This window comes from Pogonomyrmex barbatus, unplaced genomic scaffold (genome assembly GCF_055798465.1).
Source record: "Pogonomyrmex barbatus isolate J1 unplaced genomic scaffold, ASM5579846v1 scaffold15, whole genome shotgun sequence".
NCBI lineage: Eukaryota > Metazoa > Arthropoda > Insecta > Hymenoptera > Formicidae > Pogonomyrmex > Pogonomyrmex barbatus.
The window spans coordinates 4,961,152-4,979,199 of record NW_028297111.1 but is presented as its reverse complement, the minus strand read 5'-3'; the positions used below and the strand labels follow the sequence as shown (position 1 = coordinate 4,979,199).

General features: G+C 37.4%; 1 protein-coding gene and 1 pseudogene across 6 annotated transcripts in view; one reads left to right on the top strand and one right to left on the bottom strand.

The window, feature by feature from the left end:
* Nucleotides 1-18,048, bottom strand: part of rho-5 (rhomboid-5) — a 473,385-nt gene that overhangs the window by 174,440 nt on the left and 280,897 nt on the right. The window lies entirely within an intron of this gene.
* Nucleotides 1,616-12,212, top strand: LOC148937292 (uncharacterized; annotated as a pseudogene).

Here is an 18,048-nt window from a genome sequence, read left to right as displayed (position 1 = left end):
CGTTCGCAGTCCCAGCATTTTTTGTGATAGTTTAGCAAATTCGCAAACATTTCATCCTTCGAGTCGGATTCGTGAGTGAAAACTCCGTAGTGTCGTGTTAGTGTCGTTATCAGTAATTCGCGTCACAGTAACTCTTCGCGACTATTCTCCGAAAGTGATTCTTCGTGAACAGCGCGTGTTAAGACTTGTGTTTGTTCACATGAAAATCGTCGAGTTCACGCGTGTTCAATATGGCTGACGACAAGAAGCCTGAGATTGCCAGACTTGAGGTACCCGCTTCGGTTTCCGCGGTCGGCGCTGCGGGTCCGTCAGGCTCCGCTCATCTTCCCGCGTTCTTCAGGCCGCTCTTCTCGGCGTTCTTCTCGAGCCAGCTCGGTGCATTCATCGCGAAGCAACTCACTCGCTGGGCTGCCAACAGACCTTGCTCTCAAAGTGAAGTCTCAGCATAGCAAACTCACCATATTGCGGGAATTGCTCAGTGAGTTTGACGACTCAACTGTTTCGCTCGAGGAGCTTCAAGAATGGAAGGCTTAGGCTGACGAGAAGTTCAGGGCGATTTCTAAGGAGCACGCATTATTTGAGGTCTCATGGCCATCAGATCTCCTCAAGTACTTCTCGAGCAATTTTTATTTGCAGGCTCAGAGGACATACTTTGTTCTAAAGCGGGAAATCGCCAAGACCAAAACACAGCTTGTCAGTTCAATTCCTTCCAGCTCATCAGTCAGTTTACAGAGAAACTCGAAGCTTCCGGACATATCGCTATTTGAGTTTTGAGGTGATTACACGGATTGGCCGACATTTAGCGATATGTTTAAGAGCTTCATTCTTAATAATCATCTGTCAGATGTGGAGCGCTTTCATCTGCGAGGCTGTCTAAAGGGACCCCCTGCTCAGCTGATCGCCAATTTACCGCTCATCGGTGCTTCTCTCGAAGAGTCGTGGAAATTGCTCACAGAACGTTTTGAAAATGAACGGTTGCTCATCCAATCTCATTTGGATCAGCTCTTCATCATCTCGACGATCACCCAAAAAAATGCCACCGCTCTCAATCGGTTCATCACCACGGTGACAGAAGCCTTGATGACATTAGGTGTCAAAGATTTAGGTAATCATATCTTGGTTTACCATGTTTCTCATTATTTGGACCAATCAACGCGAGAGGCGGAAATTTCTCTTGGATTCTCTCAGAAATACTCATCATTTGCTGAACTAAAGGCATTCTTGGATGTTCGAGTCCGAGCTCTCGAGCGCATAAAGTCAACTCATCCACTATCAGCACAGGCACCGAAAAGGACAGCTCTTACGGCTTCTCATTCCGCTCATTCAGATCAGCCTGCCGCCTCGAAAACCATGGCATTCTCACAAGGCTCGACAGTTCATCCATGTGATTGTGGTGGCTATCACTACGTAGTCACATGTGATCAGTTGAGACATCTTGGACCTTCAGCTCGAAGATCTGTGGCAGAGCGCAAGCGATTATGCTTTAATTGCCTTGAACGCCACAGTTAAGGCGTGTAAGAGCTCAAAGGGTTGTAAAACTTGTTTTGGGCGGCATCATACAATGCTGCACGAGCCTGATTTACTAAGCCCAACTCAACCATGGCAGCTTCAAGCTCATCACAGTCAGTTCAACCATCGTCATCATCTCAACAGTCACCATCATCAGTTCATTGAAGGATCGGTGCAGTCGTCAGCTCATCGCATGCCAATGTCAAATCATGTTCAGCTCTTTTGGGAACAACTCAAGTTAAAACTTCTTTAACTGTGTACTTCTGCTCATTGATTCAGGTTCAGAACTCAGCTTTATCTCCGAACAGCTCGTACGTCAGCTCAGTATTCCTCGCCAACAATCATCGCTCAATATCCATGGAATAGGAGGCTCAAGGTCAACTCAAATTCTTGGCGTCGTGCAACTACAGTTGGATTCTTTTTCAAGACACAGTCAAGATCAATGTTCATATTCTCAAAACTGTATCGTCAATTACGCCTTCCAATAAAGTGTCAACTCAGGAATGGCCACATCTGAAGAAACTGTCTTGTCTTGCAGATCCAGAATATTACCATCTTCGTCCAATTGATATCATCATTGATGCGGGCTCTTATGGGTCAGTTATCAAACTCGATATTATCGAACATCATCCATCGATGCCAATTGTTCAGCTTTCAATCTTCGGTTGAATAATATTAGGATCATCAACACGTCTCATTCACATATTAGATTTGCTCATCAAGTTTCTGCTCAACAAGAGAATGACATCAAGGAATTACTCACCAAGTTTTGGGTTCTGGAAGAGTTACCTATCGAGAATCACTCTCAGTTATCATCTGAAGAAAAGGAATGCGAGACTCATTTTCATACTACTCATTCAAGAGAATCCGGACGATACATACAGTGCGAATTCCATTTAAAACATTTGCAACAACTCTAGGATTTTCTCATTAAACTGCCTCTAGATGTCTACAAAGGGTTTTATGTCGACTCAACAAAAATGCAGAATACAGCCAGCTCTTTAGAAACTTCATGAGAGAGTATGAAGAGCTCAATCACATGAGAAGAATTAACGAAGATGATCATGCTCCCGAGATGACCTTAATACATGATGCTTCGGAATCAGGAGGGTTGACGGTCTTGGGTGGTTTTTCATCGAAATGCTCTTCTACTCATCTTCCTTATTACTTGCCTCACCATGGAATGCTTAAAGCCGACAGCTCAACTACAAAACTTCGGGGTGTATTCAATGGCTCAAGCCGTACCTTATCAGGGAAATCTCTCAACATCATGCACACGGGGCAAATTTGCTGCTCAATATTATGAACATTCTCATCTAGATTCGCCATCATCGGCATATATTCGCCACAGACATCACTAAGATATCGTCAGGTATCGTCAGGTGAAAATTCATCCAAAAGATTGGGATCTTCAACGCATTCTCTGGATAAATGATCAGTTCAATGAAGCCCCTTTCCAGCTAATCAGTTACGTACGGAACAAAGGCTGTTCCATTTTTAGCAACTCAGATTCTTTTGCAACTGATTGAAGATGAAGGATGCTCATTCCCGCTTGTTATACCATCATTCATACATGGTCAATGCGGAGGTGCAGATACCATTGACCAATTCATTTCTGTTGCTCAACAGGTAATAGGCTTGTGCAACGCGGGTGGTTTCCCACTCGCAAAATGGCATGCAACAAATCAAGACTCTCAGCAATCTCATCTAATGGCTCATCAAAGTCAACACTAACTCTTGACGACTGCGCTACCAAATTGTTCGGATTAAGTTGGCTTCCTCAAGAAGATAAGTTCATTTTCTCATCTAAGTTCAGTGTCATCAGTCAGATAAACTCACGAAACACCTCATCTGAAATGGCACAGATATTCGATCCACCAGTTTTCTCTCTCCGGTCGTTATCAAGGCAAAGATGCTCTTACAGGAGCTCTGGTTGCACACTCTGGACTGAAACGATCCATTATCAGCCCTTCTCTGCTCTAAATGATCGGCAATAAGGGCCGAGCTCAGATCACTAGCTAGCGTCTCAGTTCCACGGTAATTTGGTACATGGAGCTACTCAAGAGTGGAACTTCATGGTTTTTCGGATGCATCTCAACTTGCCATAACAGCAGTCATTTATTTGACTGTCAGCTCATCATTCACTTGCTCTGTGACGTCACTCGTATGCTCAAAGACTAAAGTTGCTCCGTTCAAGAAATTAACCATTCCTAGATTAGAATTCACTGCAGCGCTGCTACAAAGTTCATGTCCCACGTTCAAGCCACACTTCAGCTCAAAGTTCAACACATTCAACACATTTGTGGACGGATTCTCAAGTCACTCTCATATGGATCAAATCTCATGCATCTCGTTGGAAAGATTATGTCAGGAACAGAATAGCTCAAATCCAACAATTGTCGACAAATGCCATCTGGGGACATGTTCCTAGCTTTATGAATTCAACAGATTGCGCCTCTCGAGGTATTTCGATTGATCAGCTCATTGCTCATCCATTGTGGTGGACCGGACCTCAATGGCTTACTCAGTTTCAAAAGTTCTGACCAGTTCAGCCTGAACTTTCTCCAGGATTTTTTAACATGGAGGCTCGTCCTGAATTGCTTGCTGCTGCCCCAGCACCAGCATATCGTTGGGACCTAGTGTACAGGTACTCTTCACTCAATAAGTTGCTCAGAATTACAGCATTATGTTCCAGGCTCATATGCAGATTCAAGCAAAAGCTCAGCTCTCCTCCAGCTATCATCATTCCCACACAAGATATTGAACAAGCTAAGCTTTTCTAGATTAAGGCAACTCAAGCGATATACTTCTCTTATGAACTCAAGATGCTCAACCACGGAACTCAATTACCATCAGCTCATGTCTTCTCCAGATTGACGGCATTCATGATGACCTAGGTATCATTCGTGTTGGAGGAAGACTCAACGAATTTTCAATTAGCTATCACAAAAGGCATCTGGCAATCCTGCCACGTCACTCTCAGCTCTCATCGCTCATCATCGACGATGCTCACAAGGCCACTCTCCATGGTGACACTCAACTGACGCTTGCTAAAATTCATCAGATTTATTGGATAATTGATGGGAGAGCTCCAGTAAAGTCTCATAAATCAAGTGCTCAAATGTATGGTCTGCGTTCGACAACGAAGAATTCATGCACGGTCAATTCCCTCTCCCACGAGTGACGCTCTCACGTGCTTTTTTACACACAGGAGTGGACTACGCAGGACCAGCGCTCAAGGCTTGGAAGGGACGCTCCAAAATATACAAGGGCTGGATCTGTGTGTTTGTGTGTCTCGCAATGTCTGCAACTCATCTAAAGGTTGTCAGCGACTATTCAACGGAAGGTTTCCTAGCTACGTACAGAAGGTTTATCTCAAGAAGAGAAGTAGCTCATATTCTTTACTCAGACTGTGGAACCAATTTCATCGGTGCAGACGCAGCTCTTAAGAAACTTTTCATCGACAACTCAGCAGAACACAAGATCATCATTTCATCTATCTCAACCAATGGTACCAATTGGAAGTTCAATGCTCCAGCATCGCCACACATGAGTGGCAAGTGGGAAGTTGTTGTGTGATTTGAAATCGATCAAATTCCATCTTCGAGGGACAATTGAAGACACACTGCTCACCTACGCAGAATTCTCAATATTTCTTATTCAAATAGAAGCTGTTCTCAACTCTTGACCGTTCGAATTGTTCAGTGATGACCCTGAAGATGTCTCTGCTCTAACTCCTAGTCATTTTCTTCGGTTCTCCTCAACTCAATTCCCGAGCCATCTCTGTTTGATCTGTCCTCTTCAAGGCTATTTAGGTGGCAACTTTCAACAACGGGTTCAACAATTCTGGTCGGCTCACCATTTACAACGTCAACAATTCATTTCCAAGTGGCATTATTCATCCATCATCAAGATTGGCTCATTGGTTCTGCTCACGGATGAGAGATTACCACCAAGCAAGTGGCCTCTAGCAAGAATTCTGAAATATATATGTGTGTGTGTGTGTGTGTGTGTGTGTGTGTGTGTGTGTGTGTGTGTATCATTGTATTGTTGACGTGTTATTCTAAATACGTTATTTGCGATAAATCATAAATATCATGCCTCGGTAGTCGAAGGGATAAGATGCCTGCCCGGTAAGCAAGAGATCCAGGTTCGATCCTGGCTGACGTGATATTTTTTCGCAAAATAATTACGAGTTTTCACGACTGGTTCGTGATCGGGCCCTGTCGTGACGCACACCCTCCCTTCTTATTCGGGGGCTCGAGCCATGCTTGATGCAATCTCTCCTGTGTTCCAGGAGGATTATTTGTATATTTGCCAATGGCGTTGGAGGATGTCGCCGTTGCAGTCCGACCTGCATCCATCGAGAGAATAGGATATTATTTCTTATATATATATATATATATATATATATATAAGAAATAATATCGTAGTATTCGAGCTACAACACTATATTGTCGTATAAATAGTCTCAATTTTAAAAAATATATATAAAAATATATATATACACCGGATGTAGCAACAAATGTTGCAACAAGTTGTTAATTCTTTGAATCAAAATCAAGAAATTCAGTTGGTGGAATGGCCTCTCCACTCCGACACAGTACACGCTATCAACGGACTCAGCTCGCGCCGCTCCTCGTCCGACAAATCGACGCTGCCATCGCACATGGTAAATCTACTCACCGCATAGATTCCTCAATTTGGAGACACGGACAATGCATAAAGCTGGAAGAATCGCGTCGAAAGGATAGCGCGTGTTCATGGTGTCTCGGATGATGTTTTATTACTAGCCGCATCAAGTAGGCTAATTAAAACCGCCCGTCGGTGGTACGAGCTCGGTACGGATCCGATAATCGAATCTTGGGCTTGTTTTTAAGACGCTTTGATCAGTCGCTTCGAGAGCACAATTTTATTTCATGTCGTTCTCTAGAAGATCGAAACGCGGAAGTGGAACGCCAATAAAGAATCGTTCCATGGATTGGCTTGCGCTAATGAGCGGGCTGCATCTTTCGCCTCGAGACTCCATACACATGTTACTTTCGGGAATCAGAAGCCCCTCGCTGAGGCTGACAGCTGCCGCACTCAGATTAGACTCATTTAATCTTTTTCTCGATGAGACGCATCGTATAACGTCGGTGTCTACAGGAATCGGAAGGGATTTACGCCCAAGCCAGGAAAATCTTCGGAAAAGTGCACTAACTGCGGAAGTACGGGATATTCCGCCAAAAACTGCACGAAAACAAAATTGTTCTGCGTATATTGCAAGTTATCGGGATATCAACGAGTTGGCTGTCAGGAATTGAAGAGAAAAGAGCAAGGCGCTTCAGCATCCTTGCCGGGATCGAGGTTGCTGCAGTGCAATCTTCAACACAGCCGTCGCTGCAGGATGTACTTCTACGGACTTGGTCGAAAACTCCGCACATCTTTCCACGAAGACAACCGTCGTCCTGGTGCAGCAAAAGTCTAGTAGAAAAGTATCTATTTCCAATAAATCATTAATTATCATTAACATCAACGGTGAAAACTGCTCGTTAACGGCTTTGCTCGATACGGGCAGCTAGATCTCGTTCGCGTGTTCCGATGCAATAATTTCTTAATCGTTAGACAAATTAGTCAAGAATTCGCGAATTCAGAGCGCTTAACAATATGTTTATAGTTTCTTACTTATTAATTTCGGTCGAATCGACATTTCTTTTGCAACAACATCCAGACAGTTTTTATACAATAAATCTTCATGTCTTGATCGACAACAGCTTAGCTGTTGCCAATTTAATTCTTGACGATTTCCTTGATAAATATGATTTAATTGCGGTTTATTATCTGACGGAAAAGAATTTCGAAATGCTAAGAAAATTGATTTGTTTCCACGGAACTTGTTGCAAGTTTCAGCGTGAAGAGCCGACTTTTGAGAATACGATAAATAGCTTGTCTATCGATTTTGAGCGTTAGAGATAAGCTGATAGCGTTACTTTTAGAAATAAATTCTTTGTTCGTTCCCTTCGTAAAAGATAAGTACTCGGTTAGGATTAATATAAAGGATACTTCCATATAAGCGTATGCGCCCAGAAAATTCGCGTATGCTGAGCGGATTCAGATTTGACAGATCATTAACGATCTACTTGCGAGAGGCATAATTAAGCCTAGCGTTTCTCCGTATTGTGCGCGGATAATACCGGTCCGTAAGAAAAACGGAAATCTTCGTCCACTCAATGTGCAAGTGGCGAAGCAAAATTATCTATTTAATTATTAAGGACTGCATATCTAGATTAAATAATAAATCGGTTTTTTTGTTGTTAGATCTCAAAGACGGGTTCCACCAAATCACGACAACATGAAATATTTCTCGTTCGCCGACGGACAGTATGAATACACAAAGCTACCTTTCAGTTTTTACAATTCGCCGGCCGAATTTCAAAAATGGCTTATACAAATTTTGCAGCCGCTAATACGGGCGGACAAAGTATTAGTCTATATCGACGATATTCTCCTTGCGACGGATATGGTCGAGGAAAATTTAAACGTGCTTCATCAAACATTATTAGAATTGAAACGTATGATTTTGCATTAAATTACTCTAAGTTCCAATTCCTTAAGATCAAGATTGAATATCTAAGTTATTTCCTTTCGTTTAACTCAGTAAAAATTTCTCTGAGGCATTCAGAAGCCGTTTTGAATTTTCCTCCGCCAAGTAACGTGCATGAAACTCGTCGTTTCCTCGGTTTGACTAATTATTTTCACAAGTTTTTGAGGATTATTCCCTGTTGGCTTCTATACAATTTGTTAAAAAAATCAGTTGAATTTAAATTTGGCGATGATTGTATTCGTTTGTTTGAAATCTTAAAGAAACGATTAACATCTTCACCGATTTTAACCATTTACAATCCGGTAACTGAAACGGAACTCCACACGGATGCGAGTTCATCAGGCCTCGCCACGCTTCTTTTGCAAAAGCAGGGCAAATGAAAATGGGCACTCATCGCCTACTTTAGTCAATTAACGAATCAAGCAGATCAAGAATCAAGAAGCGCGTTATCACAGTTTCGAGCTCGAAATGCTGATAATCGTTCGATCGGTCGAACGTTTCCATATATATTTATACGTTATTCAATTCACAATCGTTACTGATTGCAACGCGCTGATTTACACAGTCAACAAAGCAAATTTAAATCCTAGAATTGCCCGGTGGACTCTAGCATTACAAAATTATGCATTTAAAATCATCCATCGCCAAGGCTCACACATGGCTTACGTGGATGCATTGAGCAGGCAAGTCTCTTATGTAGAAAGTTTTCTATTCGAAAGAGAGTTAGAATATCGACAATTAAATGATCCGCAGTTAAAGGAAATTACTCACAATTTAGAATTTCATGAGAGTGAAAAATTCAAGTTAATTGATGGCTTAATTTATAAACAGAATACGGACCGAGATTTTGTCGTTTCAGAAGAAATGATTAACCCGTTGGCTCCGGAGCCAATTTTGGTGTCCTTTTCGTTCGGCCGGCGCAGAGAGTTGAGCGCGAGTGAGTCATACGGAACATAAACAAAATATGACGCGCTCGACGCGACTATTCTATTCCAATTTTTTTTCCAAAATTCGGCTAATACATTAACATAAGAAGTAAAAACACAAAAATAAATAAATAACTTTACGTCACAACGTTTTGCGATACGCGTGAAAAAAATCAAATTTATATTTAGACTGCTTTAAACTACATTGAAAAAGTGTAAATATGTCGTTTTTATATTTTATAAATTACTAATTTTATTTGATAAATTTGATAGTATTGGTCCACCATCACGGGCCGATACCTAAATGAAAATCGCAATGTTGATCCCGCCGACGTCGGCCAAACGGAAAAATCAATGTCTGACGCCGGAGCCAACGTGTTAATACCGTCATAAGAATCCATCACGATGAGATAGCGCATTGCGGAGTCGAAAAAATAGTGCAAAGTATCCTATGACATATTGGTTTCCGTCTATGCGTAAGCGTATTCGCGATTATATCGACAACAATTGCATTGTTTGTTTGATGGCAAATTCATCGCCTCACTGTCTGGAGGGGCAGTCACAAATCGAAGATGCTCCATTTGAGTCCTTCATAATCCTTCATTTAGATCATTTCGGGCATTGCTCTTGCAGACGACCAAAGACGGTTTCAAACATATACTTGACACTTGTAATTGACACTTTCTCACGTCTCACGATTTACGTCTCTTTTCTCGGTCAAATCAGCTAGTACGAAAGAAGTGTAAATATGTCGTTTTGTCTGTAAAAATTTAGAATTCTTATTCAATATTGTCGATGCTCCGACGGAAATAGTAACCGATCGCAGCTCGGCATTCACTTCCGCTGAGTTCGATCCTTTTTAGAAAATTTAAACATTAAATTGCCAAAAGTTGCCGTGGCTTCACCATGGACAAATGGAGCCGTCGAACGGGTTAATAAATTCATTAAGAGCTCTCTCTTTTCAAACTCGTGCACTCGCCTGAAGAATGGAAAGATAAATTACAGACGGCGCAATACGTAATTAATAACACTTTCAATTCGCCCATAAAGGCATCTCTGTCCAAAATTCTCCTTGGTTATGATCAAAGAGGTCATGTAGATAGTCAGTTGAAATCATTGTTAGAAGATTTGGCAAAAACTCAAAACAATATAGACGAAATAGCTCGAGACATAGCTCGAGAGATAGCCGTTGAGGCAAATGAAAAACTGAGACAATACAATAGGCTTTATTATACGGCATAAGAAACCTTCGATATACAAGGAAAGAGATTATGTCCTTGTTCGCAATCTGCAGAAGAAAGTTGGAATAAACAATAAGTTTAAGTCAAATTATAAAGGACTATTCGTGATAGCACTAGAGAGTAAAGACACTAAAATAAAAACAGATACGTCATAAAGGATATATCCGGTTTCAATTTGACACAAAAACCATATAATACCATATTATCTACGGATAAACTCAAACCGTGGATCAAATCTATTGTAAAGAAGTCAACGGAAAATAAGGAATTTCTGAGTAACTGAGCGTGCGTTATTAAGTTTGCGATTAGCTTTAAGAATCTTTTGCGTTATTAAGTTTGCGATTAGCTTTAAAAATCTTTTGTGTTATTATGTTCGTCATTAGCTTTAAAAATTTTTGCGTCATTATATTTGCGCTTAGCTTTAAGACTATTTGCGTTAATAATAAGTAATTTTGCGTCTTTATTAAGAATATCTGCGTTAGAATAACTGCATTAGTATTAGGTCATTCGGTGCATAGGCACATAAATTATATTTTGCGTTCCAATTATTGGATGTTTATTTTTTCAATGTGTTTCAATAATTTATGCTAAATATTACTTCTCCCCCCCCCCTCCCTCTTAGATTATATAAGAAAAACATTCCAAGATGAATGTTGGCTCAGAAAGGTCGAACTGTAAGAAATTAATTAAATTAATTAGCAGTTAATTGACCTATCATTGCTGCCATCTGAAGAGGGCAATGCCCATTGTAGGTGACATTAATTATCAACAGGAAGGTGCTGTCTTCCTGACTGTATAAAAAAAACTCTGGAATTTCAACAAGCAAGCAAGGCTCTTCGGAGCAGATTCGGAGAGTGGCAGAAGCGTTCGAAAAGTGATAGAGTCCACTCGAAAGAATTAACGCGAGAAGATTGTTCATAAAGACTTGATTCTATATTGCCCTGTGTATAGAGACTTATTGATTTTTTTCAATCTTGTAACGTTCACTGAAATAAAATATAACTGTGTGTTAAAAAGGACTTTAGTACTATAAGAGTTCTTTCCTCTCCTGATAACATTTCCCTAACTGTTCTTCCCGTTTATAATCGATCGGGTTTCTTAGAATACTATGTAATTATTGGCATGTAATATTGACAGCACATTACTATTTCTTTTGTCATCAATATTCACATAAAACTGGGAAATCTTGGCCAATGCACTTCCAATGTAAATGCAATACTGTGTAATTATTGGGCATTGTAACATTAGTAATAACAACATAACCAATGTATCGCCAACGTTGAGCCAATGCACTGTGTTACTAGGAATTATCTCGAAAGTTAAATTTACAATTGTTTTTAAAAAATATAAATCAATCAATGATTCGTACTTTTGTATTCTCATTGCAATCTTTTTATTCTAAAATCCAAATGAAATTGGAAACTATAATTCTTTTTCAAAATTATAATATCATAAAATTGCTTGACTTAATTTAACTCAAGTGATATGTAACACAAGTGATAGTAGCTTTCATTCTATCTCAATATATGTATATATGATTCTATCTCAATATATGTATATATAATATCTTGCATATCCTTCTCTAAAAAATTTTTAAATACATGTATATTTGAATCAAAAGATTTAATTACAAAGAATTAAAGAGGTAATAGTACAAAATGAAAGAAATTTAATAAAAAAATTTTTATGTAAAAAACTTGGCGCTGCCTAGACTTTGAGTGAAATATAATAATAACAAAGTAAAAATAAGAAATTTTTATTTATAAAAGTAATGACAAAATTTAAGAAACATTGCGACAGCAATAAAAATAATAACCACTATGTGTACATTGTTCGAGCAATATAAGATTAATATAAGATTAAGTTTATTTGTTATAAAGTGATATATATGATGACATATATTATGTGCAAGAAACTGTAATAATATAATTTTAATATTTAAACGAAAAAGTAGTTTTCATTCAATATAATTCAGAATGTCATTTAGATTAAATATATTATTACTTTAAATTGTTTTGTTTTCTTCCCCGATAGTTAAACCTGAAAAAACAGATTATGCGCAAAGTCTGTTATAAATTTTTGATGCTAGAAAGGCAACAGATTACTAACAGATTCTGTAATCTGACAATGTTAGCAAACTGCTGCCAGAAACCTGACAGAATCTGTTGATGAACCCTGCTGCAGGCTACTGTCAGATTGGCGGCAGAAAACGAGTAGGATCTGCGCGACACAATTTGATGGCAGGATCTGCTCAATTTCTGCTGCCAATCTGCTGACACAGAATGTCAACAAGTTCTATCAACAGAATGTAAGCAGAATGGGACCTCAGATGAAGTCTGCTAACATTTTCTGATTAAATCTGTTGCCAGTTTGCCGACATTCTGTTAACATTTTGCTGACTGGGTTTACGTAATCCAGCAGCGCCAAGTTTTTTTTTATAAAAATTTTTTTATTTAAATTAAATTTTTTTCATTTTGTACTATTACCTTTTTAATTTTTTGTAATTAAATCTTTCATTTGATTCAAACATGTATTTAAAAATTCTTTATAAAAAGATATGCCGGAATATTACACACACACACACACACACACACACGCACGCACGCACGCACGCACGCACGCACGCACGCACGCACGCACGCACGCACATATATAGGATTTGGATGTACATACACAACACAGGATGTTCGAAAATTCAACCGACAAACTTTCAGGGAACAAAATCAAAAAGGATCATTTTTTGCAAACGGACTTAGAATCGAAAGCGTGTTGCATCGCTGCAGACAGTGTTCGAAAATGTCTCGAAAATATCAACCTCGAAATATCTTAAAAATATAAGTTTTATAAAAAAAAGTTTCACACAAAAGTTGTAAGATGTAAAAAGATCTATTTACTGATCTTATGAGTTTGATCTTGAGTGGCACCGCCAAGATCAGGTCCAAATTGCTTTAAACAAGATTGATGGCTGATTCAGTCAATGAAGGCAAAATCGATGACTAATCCAGTAAAGGCGAGATCGGTGGATAATCAAGCCAATGAAGACAAGATTGGTAGTTGATCAAGCCAATGAAGGCTCTGTAATGTCATGCAGAAAGCATCTCAGAGCAGGTGCTTGATGTGTTATCCCTCATGATCTTTGCACAGCCGATGGCGCCAATCTTGCCTTTACTGGCGGAATTAGCCATCGATCTTGTCTGCATTGAGTAAAACAGCCATCGATCTTGCCTTCATTGACTGAATCAGCGACCGACCTTGCCTAAAGCAATCTTGATCTGACCTTAGCGACGCCACCCAAGATCAAACTCATAAAGTTAGTAAATAGATTTTCTTACACCCTACAACTTTTGTCTGAAACATGTTTTTATAAAACTTATATTTTTTGAGATATTTCGAGGTTCGACCTTTTTCGAACACTATTTGCTGTAGTGATGTAACGCTTCCAATCCTAGATCCATTTGCAATAAATGATCATTTTTGCAATAAATGATCTTTAGGTTGAATGATCTTTCGAACAGTCTGATGTTTCTCTCTCTCTCTCTCTCTCTCTCTCTCTCTCTCTCTCTCTCTCTCTCTCTCTCTCTCTCTCTCTCCCCTCCCCTCTCTCTCTCTCTCTCTCTCTCTCTCTTTCTCATGTACGTTACGCGGGCCTATCATGTTGCGCCCGCTTGCAATTTGATTATCTTTATAAATTAATAATTCGTTAACTATTGCGAAAATCGCAAAATATTACAGAACTTTTCGACTCAATTTAATCTGCTCTACCTGCATATGACCTGCGTTTGGCCATTCTTTTGGGACATTTTGTCTATTGAAATAGAATAAAAGCTACTATCTTGGCTTTTAAAATAAAAAGATTTCAATGGGAATATAATAATACGAATCATTGGTTGATTTATATTTTTTAAAAGCAGTTGTACATTTAACTTTCGAGGTAATAAGATTATAACTTGGCGCCACTTTTTTGGTATCAAATCTTTTATATAAATGGTGTACATATTAAGGTTGAATATTAGATACTACCCGGGAAAAAAAGTTTATATCTAATTATATATAATTTTGTAGATCTAATTATGTATGGATTTTGACCTGATCTAATTATATATAAATAGATAAAATTGTTTATGATTATATACAGATCAAATTATGCATATTTATGACGACAAAATTATGGTTTCCGATATTGACTGCTAGTACTGAAAATCTATAATATATGTGACATAAAATACTCTTACAGAAAATAAATGAAAAAAAAAATGAAAAAATAAAAAAAAATGAGAGAAAATGATGAAACATTTTTTATCTCATTTCACATGTTTCTAAAATCAATCACCCATCCATTTGGAGATTTTGTTCGATGGTGGAGAAATAAATTATAATCTCGGGTGTATTGAATTAAACTTCCCCGCAATGTCATGGACGTGATCAAGTGGTACTGCCATTAAAATATCGTCCACATATCTATAGAAAAAAGGTATACTAAAATCAAATGTCTCAAGCACTCCATTCTCTAAATCTTGTATTACCATATCAGCCACAATCGGAGAAAGTGGCGAGCCCATGGGTGTTCCAAAGTTCTGTTTATAAATCCGATCGACAAAAATAAAAAAAGGTGAATTCTAAAATTAACCGTACATCACCCAAAAATTCATCCTTTGGTATTTTATAGTCCTTGGAGATAAAAACCTATCTCTGTTAGCTAAGCAATCGCCAAATCAATCGGAATACTGGTAAATAAAGATACAACTAACGATATTATTGAAAATTTATCTTCAATCCTGATATTCGATAATTTTTTAACCAGTTCAAAACTGTTCTTTATGTAACTTTTACCCGTCGGAATCGATTTAGCGATGATCTTATTCAAGAATGCAGCTAAATTGTAGAAAGGACTATCTATTGATGAAATTATTATTCGGAAGGGGCAATTCGGTTTATGAATCTTCGGAAGTCCATAGGCTCTAAGTAAAATAGCAGCGCTGCAAGACAGGTATTTATACAATGAGGAAGATATGAATTGTGATTTTTTTTCCATCTTGCAAGCAATTCTCTCAAATTGTTGACCATTCTTTTGATAGGGTCTTTGTTAATTAAAGTGTAAGTATCCGCATCTGATAATATGTGATTCATTTTGTGAAGATATTTATTTTTGTCCAACGCAACCGTAATGTTCTTTGTCTGCTCTTGTAATAATGACATTCGGATTATTGTGTAAAAATTTCTTGGTATGTCTCATTAATTGTTCTAGTCTTCTTGTATGTAAAATGTTTTGTTGGGGAAGAAAGGAAAGTTTCCGAAAAACTGGAATAGATCGGTTTCTAATCTCATTTTGTGTGATAACAAGAAGTCTTTTAATGTTATGTTCGATATTTTTTATTAATTCGAAAGTGATCTTTTTTCTATTGTTACAAGGGAGTGCAAAATTCTCCCCTAGTTGCAAGAAACATGTATATCAGATGGTATGGAAGCACCAGACAGATTCAGAAACCAATTCTTTTTAAGAGTGTCCAAAGATAAAGAATCTGAAAGGTTCGAGTAAGACATAGGGTTTAGAGACAGGTTAATGTCAAGAATCTGTGGAAAACCAGAATCATTAGGATCGAAGAACTGAAAATTATTGGAAAATGACAACTCTTATGAGTCAGAAATATTATTGTGATGCTTGGATCTCCAATAATAATGTATTCGATTGATACTTTTAAGATCCATTAATTCTGTTTTCTCAGTAGCCAATTCATTTTTTCGGAAATTCTCTCATTCTTTCTTTTTTCATAAAAAGACAGACTTCTATACTGTCTATTGAAAAAGGACTTTGTGTATGTTTACCGATAAATAACGAGAAATATTGCGTGCAAGACGGAAATCTTCACCTTTGCAAAAATCTAATTGTCTATATGCGTCGTTAAGTTCTAATTTTAAAATGCTGGTAATATCCCATATGAAAAGGAACTATTGAGAAATATTGAGAACTATTGAGAAATATAACTATTCAAAACTATTGAAATTTTGTGTAATATTATGGGACATTACTATTGGAAACATGAATAATTTACTATTGGATGAATAGTTACTATAAGCATTTACTATTCATTACTATTAGAATTATAACTAGTTTATTATTGCAACGAATAGTAACTGTAGGCACTTACTATTCATTATTATTAGAATCGTAAACAGTTTACTATTGGAGCGAATAATAATTATAAGGATTTACTATTCTTTACTATTAGAATAGAGTAGTTTGCTATTCTATTGGAACAAATAATTACAAATTACTAATTCGCGATTTTCGTGAAAAATCGTGGAAATCTGATATTAGTATTGAATGATATGCCAGTTACTCTGGATAGTACGCGGATACTCTGAATAGTAATCTTTTTATTGTATTTTTTAAAATAATGTTATGATGTATGTACTTATGATGGATGTCTTATTTTAAATGACGGATTGAGATTTTTCGAAAATTATTGAAGAAAAACGGAAAAATGTTTGAAATAAAAGATATACGTTTTCAAGGGAGACAAATAATGATAAAATTAATTTTCGAAAAAAATCAATACGTGATTTCGCCGATTATTTTGCATATAAAAGTACTAAGATAAAATTATCAAAAAAATAATAACTTTACACTTTACTTTCATACATTTCAATATAAAATATAAAATATCTCAAACTATTCAGTTTTTGCTATTATATCTGAATATACTTTTATGCATAAAATAAGATAAATAAATTAATGCATAGAAAACATATAGTTGTTGTCAAAAAAGAATTATTCGTAATATGCAATTACATGTTTTTTTTTAAAAGCAATAGCATTTTCCTTACACCCCCATATGGAAACGAACTATTGAAAACTATTGAGAGCTATTCAGATTTCTATAGTTATCATTCTAACTATTGGCGATTACATACATGAATAGTTATTCAATTACTATTCATACACGTCGCCATAGTTATTTTTCAGAACTATTCGTCAATAGTCGTAGTTACTATTCAATTACTATTCATGCATGTAATTGCCAATAGTTATTACTCAAATTACTACAGAAATTAAATGGTAACTATAGAAATCTGAATAGTTCTCAATAGTTCCTTTCCATACGGGATTTGATCTATTTATAATCTTTAGTTTCAGATGTGAGTTATGATGAAAAAAATGTTTCCTATTATTACGTAAATAATACAAGTGTGGTGGTATTATGTCACGACCTAAGCGAAATTTAAGAAAAGTAATACGAAGTTTACAATAAACCGCATTCTTCCTATTCCTAATCCATGTCTTCAATAATGTAACGCAATAAAAACTAAAATAATATTGTATAAAATTAAAAAAAGAAAAACGATGTAATTGACGCCTTTTCAGCCTGCGTGTACAATAAGATTAAAAAAGAAGGACTCCTTTAATTGGAAAAACAAATAAAAATGATTATAAGGGCAAGCGGGGAGTCAAGCGCAGTAAATGAGGCGTAAATAATTATCCGCTAAATCCTATCTGTATTTAAAGTTCTTCTTACATTCAAGACGATTTTTAAATTAAACAATTTTATTAAGGTACAGAAAGATCCTCTTTCACTTTCGGATAAAAAACATTTTATTTACAAGCTACACTGATTGCGATGCATCTTACGTGGGTCAGACCAGTAGACAATTGAAAACGAAATGAACATCGAAGTCACAGTAAGGTGGAATATCTCTACACATTCAGTCATTACTGACCACAGGGTACACACAGGACATGATTTCGATTGGGTTAACGTGAAAGTTCTGGATGTGGAGAAAAATTGCA